This window comes from Chiloscyllium punctatum, chromosome 12 (assembly GCF_047496795.1).
Source record: "Chiloscyllium punctatum isolate Juve2018m chromosome 12, sChiPun1.3, whole genome shotgun sequence".
Classification (NCBI taxonomy): domain Eukaryota; kingdom Metazoa; phylum Chordata; class Chondrichthyes; order Orectolobiformes; family Hemiscylliidae; genus Chiloscyllium; species Chiloscyllium punctatum.
Genome location: NC_092750.1, coordinates 73,749,727 through 73,755,931, shown reverse-complemented (window position 1 = coordinate 73,755,931; position 6,205 = coordinate 73,749,727).

Genomic DNA, 6,205 nt, shown 5'->3' with positions numbered 1-6,205 from the left:
CCTGGAACACTTGATGTACATATTTGCTCTACAGATCAGCTAAGGGAGCATGTGTTTAACAGTTACCACTCCTTAAATTGCCTCAATTAATTCTACAGCTTCACAGTGACAATAAGCTGCTACTATAACTAATGTAATTGATTATTATACAGTAATGTTGAGCTAGTAGTCATGATTTGCGAAATGCCACAGAGGAAATATAGTGAGAAACTAATAAGGAGCTACATGCAAAGGGAGAACTATGTTTACCTCTCCTATAATTTGGTGCTGTGTTGATCAGTCTTTGCAACACTAAAGAAATCATGGCTTCTTTCTCCCTTGCATGTTTTCTGCCCCAACCCCCAACCTCAAACACCTTCCCTTCTTAAAAAAGTTAAAGAATTAAGCAACACGTTGTAATGTCCTGCTTCATGTGCAGTACAGTACTTACTGGCAGTCTCTTCTACTGGAACATTTTGTCTTAACCTATTTTCTCTCACTTCTGGAATTACTCTCACGGGGCAGTGTTACTTTTTCACTGCCCTTTTTTATGACTTCAGGAAAATTTGGGGTGGACTCCCATCATTGTCTGCAAGACTGGAAATGTTATTTTCATTGTATTGAGATGTAGCAACATGAATTAGGTTTTAGAAATTTGAGTACATATATTGGATTTCTTATGGAGTTTTCTTAAATTTTTCATATTATTTCAAGTTAAATAAAAGTTAAAAATACAAAATAAATTGTTACTTTGGTCTTTGTTAATGTTCTAATCTCATTTAGAATCTAAAGGAGAGGGCCAAATTGTAATTTGTTTCTTTTCTGCCCTTATTGACCCTGAGTTAACCACATCATCCTGTGCCACTGCCTTGTCTCCAATATGAGCAGGATGAAAAAGCCGGGGTTTCCGGGTGGAGACAAGATTGCGGGTGGACTGACAAAGGCTGAGGGAGCGAACTAAGCAGTGCTGGGACTATAGAATGAGATGAATGGAAGAGGAGTGAGCTGAACTTTCTGTATCAACATGTAGATGGTCATACTAAGGGACTGTGCAGCGCTGGAGCCAGTTCTGGGGAATGAAGCCAAACAGGTGGTCGGGGTGACAGTGGAGGAGCATTTTAGTGATAGTGACCACAACACTGTTCCTTTTACATTTGTTATGGAAAAGGAGAAAGATGATCTGCAAAAGAAGGTTTTGGATTGGCGGGAGAATGACAGCTTTTATTAAAATGAGGCGAAAACCAGCCAGAGTAGGCTGGGACCACCTACTTGTGGGCAAATCCACAGAACAGTGGGGAGGCGTTCAAAATTATATTGGGGAATAAACAGACTCAATATGTTTCCTTTAGGGTGAAACATAGGAGCAACAAGTCCACAGAACCCTGGATGCCTCGAAATATTCAGGACTGGATTAAAAAGAAAAGAGAGACATAGGGTACAATGGAGGCCCGAGAGGAGTGCAGAAAGTGCAGGACAGAACTTAAAACAATCAGGAGAGCAAAAAGGGGCCATGAGAAAATGATGTTCGGCAAGATTAGGAACAATTCCAAGATATCCTACAAGAATATCAAGAGGAAGAAAATAACCAGAGAAAGAGTAGGATCCATCGGGGTGAAGGCAGATATCTGTGCACGGAATCAGTGACGTTGGTAAAGTGTCACATGAGTTTTTCAAGAGGAGGAGGATGTTGGTACAGAGTTCGAGAAGACGATGGACTGTGAGGTTCTTGAGCAGTTTAATAAAAGAGCATTTCAACTATGAAGAGAGGTTGGATAAGCTTAGGTAGATTTCTTGGGAACAGAGATGTTGAGGGGGGGGTGGGGAGCAGGGGTAACCCAATAAAATTAAGAGGGGCATAGACAAGGAGGATAGAAAGCAGCTATTCCCCTTAGTTGAAGGGGGAGGGGGATCATTTTAAAATGAAAAGTAGGGACTTGAGGGAAAACTATTTCACCCAGAGGCTAGTATGGCATGACGAGATAATCTCACAGCCTGTAAAAAGTGCTTGGTTGATCACTTAAATGAGCTGGGAGTTGGGGAGCAATATAGAATCAAAACCAAAAGATATATTTAAAATCACTGAAAGTCACTGAGCTGAAGGAGCAAAGGTGTTCAGTTTGTGATGGAGAAGGTTTTTCATGTGGCCAGAAACATGTCAAAGGTTAGCCAAGGGCACTGGGGCTTAATGTTAATTCTGCGCAGATGGTATAACAATTCAAAAAAGCAGATATATATTCAAATGCCAATGTCTCATGGTAATCTGGAAAACTATACAGCAATTAGGAGATTTCTTAGGTGTAGGATTTGCGTGCATGGCCTAATTAGGGACAATCAGCATGGCTTTGTGCAGGGCAGGTCACATCTTACTAACTTGATTGAATTTTTCGAGGAGGTGACAAAAGTGATCGATGAGGATAGAGCAGTAGATTTTGTCTGCATGGATTTTAGTTAGGCTTTCAGCAAGGTCCCTCTTGGTAAGCTCATTCAAAGGATTAAGGTGCATGGGATCCACGGTGACCTGGTCACTTGGATTCAGAATTGGCTTGCCCATAGAAGACCGAGAGTAATGGTGGAAGAGTGATTTTCTGGCTGGAGGTCCAAGACCAATCGTGTTCCACAGAGATCTGTACTGGGACCTCTGCAGTTTGTGATATATATATAAATTACTTGGTTGAAAATGTAGATCAATGGGTTAGTAAGTTTGCAGGTGATACAGAGATCAGTGGAGTTGTGAATAGTGTAGAAGGTTGTCAAAGGATACACAGGATATAGATCAGTTGCAGATATGGGCGGAGAAACGGCAGATGGCATTTGATCTGGGTAAATATGAGGTGCTGCACTTTGGGTATTAAGGAGAAGTATGCAATTAATGGCAGGACCCTGAGCAGCATGATGCACAGAGGGATATTGGGGTTCAAGCCCATAGCTCCCTAAAAATGGCCATGCAAGTAGATATGGTGGTAAAGAAAGTGTATGGTGTGCTTGCCTTTATTGGTTAGGGAATTGAGTACATGAGTCAGGATGTTATAAGACTTTGGTTAGGGTACACTTAAAGTATTGCATGCAATTCTGGTTGCTACATTACAGGAAGGATGTGGAGGCTTTGGAAAGGATGCAGTAGAGGTTTACCAGGATGCTGCATGGACTAGAGGGTATGAGCTATAAGGACAGGCTAAAAACATTCAGGTTGTTTTCTCTGGAGCGACGGAGGCTGAGGGGAGTTTATAAAATTATAAGATACATAGATAGGGTTGATGGTCAGAATCTTTTTCCCAGGGTTGAAATACTAGGGGGCATGCACTAAAGGTAAGACGGGGAAAGTTCAAATGAGATGTGAAGGGCAAGTTTTTTTTAATACAGAGAATGGTAGGAGTGTGTCACATACTGCCGGGGAAGCAGATACGATAGGGACGTTTAAGAAACTTCTAGATAAGAACATGAATATGCAAGAATGGAGGGATATGGACCAAGAGGAGGCAAACTGAAGGGCCTGTTCCTGTGCTGCACAGTTCTGTGACTCTGTCCGTGTTATTAGCTTCATGGACCCACCGTGTGCTGCTAATGTTGGGGTAGTGTTCTATTTGCTCAGTGTGAAGTAAACTTGTCACAGTTTTTTTTTAATTATTCATTCACCTGAAGGTGGTGTAACCATTTCTTGATCATCTATAATTGCCATTGAGAAGTTGCTTTTGAGATGTCTTGTTGAATCGCTGCGGTCTATGGGTTCCAGGTACATCATAACCCTGTTGGAAAGAGATTTCCATAAAATTGTCCTGTCTTGTCAAGCCTAGGTGCCCTTTTAACAACATTATAGATATTGCAAATAGATCTCTGTTACTGATAATTTACTATGCCAATGTTGATTTTTGCTTTTTTTGATACTAATTATTAGAGATTGTAAAACATGTAACTATAATTAATTAATTGGTCCTGTTTTACTTTCTTCCACTCCTAACCTTTCTTCCACTCATTTTATTCCTCTCTGACATTGAATACACCCTCCCTAATTTATACTACTTATCAGCCTTGCACTATTCATTTCCTAATCCTTCATGTATTCAGTGAAGACGATGCACAGTTATTCGCTCTGTTCACTCAGAGCTGTCAGCTGCCCTGATTCCCTTGCTGCCATATTTCACCTTGCACATTCAGCAACATGTCACACCAAAAATTGAAAACTTAAGCACAAGGACAAGTCTAATTAACAATAGCAAGACAACGTGCTTTTATATTGCATTCTTGTTGGATGAAGGGTCTTCACAGAAATTCTATCAGAATAAGTTTTAAGCCAAAGGATGATGTTGGGACAGGTGACTAAATACTTGGTCAAAGAAGTGGTTTGAAAGAATAATTTAACAGAGGAGGAAGATAGAGTATAATTTTGTCAGGGAATTACAGAGCTTAGGGCCTAAGGACCTGAAGGTATGGCTATCAGTGATAAACTGATTGAAATGGAGAATAAGCCAAAGCCCAGTTTGCGGGATTGCAAAGAAGCTACAGAAGGTTACAGAGATGAAGAAAGTTCCTTCTGATGTGAAAATAAGAGTAAGAAACTTTAAAATTAATGTATTAACAGACCAAAAGTCAATGTAACAGTCCGTAACAGTCTTTCCAGTTGTAGGATTAGATCATTAGAAAAACAGAGATTGAGGGGGTCCTGATTGAGGCCTACAAAATCATGAGAGGTGTAGTCAGGGTTGATAGCAAGAAGCTTTTTCCCAGGGTGGGGGACTCAGTAATTAGGGATCACGAGTTCAAAGTGTGAGGGGAAAAGTTTAGGGGAGATATGTGTGGAAAGTTCTTTAGACAGAGGGTTATAGTTGCCTAGAACTCATTGCCAGCAGTGTTAGTGGCACAGTAGCTTCATTTAAGATGTATCTAGACAGATACATGAATGGGCAGGCAGCAGAGGGATACAGGCCCTTAGAAAATAGGTGACAGGTCTAAATAGAGGATCTGGATTGGCACAGGCTTGGAGGGCTGAAGGGCCTGTTCCTGCGTTATAATTTTCTTTGTTTTTTTGTAAATCAGTGAACACAGAGAAGCGCAAGTAGGAACCCGTACAAGTTATGGTACAAGTAGCTCTTTGGATGGGCTTGTGTTTAAAGGAGCCTAACCAGAAATGTCTTCGGCGTTGTCAAGTCTAGTGGTAACAACGATATGACATGGATTTCAGCAAGCTGTGAAGAGCCATTAGATAGCCTTGCTTCAGCAAAATTAGGCATTCATTTCTCAAGTACTGTTTCCAGTAACGCTGTTTAGTATTTTGTCTGTATTTATTGACTCATCGAGCATGGGCATCACTAGCTGGCCAGCATTTATTGCCCGTCCCCAGTTGCCCTTCAGAAGGTGATGGTGAGCTGTTTCCTTGAACCTCCTCAGTCCATGTGCAGATGGTGGAAATTGAATTCAATAAAAGATCTGAAATATAACGCTAGGCTAATGGTGACCATGTAACCACTGCGAATTGTCATAAACCCCCATCTGCATCACTAATGTAATTTAGAAAAGGAAATCTGTTGACCTTACCCTGTCTGAGCTACATGTGACTTCAGACCCGCAGCAAAGTGATTGACTCTTTTAACTAGCCTCTGGGTAATTAGGGATGGGGAATAAGCGCTGGTCCAGCTAGAAAGATCCAATATGTATTTACACTGGGGTCAAGTGAGGCTGCGTCATTGCAACAATATTCTTTTTCAATTTCCTTGCTGCAACATTCCACTCCATTCACTCCCACTGGAATGAGGATAATCCACCAGATGAGCAGGAAACTGCTTAACCTTGCAGCAGCTCCACAACATGACACGAAAATCTGTCATTGAGCTGCATATTCAGCTAACACTGCATGCAATCAAACTCCAGTTGACAGAATCATTCGAGATATGAAAGAATTAGCCTATAGCAACCATCTAGAAGACAAAAGTCTGCTACAAATATACGGCCACAGCACAACATTGCAAGCTGACTATCAAGATCCAGGTAAGCCATGAAGCAATGAGGATCAGCTCCCAAAACAAAAATACCTCTATGAGCATGAAAAATAGTTTATAGAATCGCTACAGTGTGGAAAAGGCCATTCAGCCCATTGAGTCTGCACTGATCCCCTGAAGAGGATCCCATCCAAACTCAGCCCCCTACCCTATACCCATAACACTGCATGGCTAGTCCACCTAGACTGCACATCCCTGGGCATTATGGGCAATTTAGCATGGCTAATCCATCTACC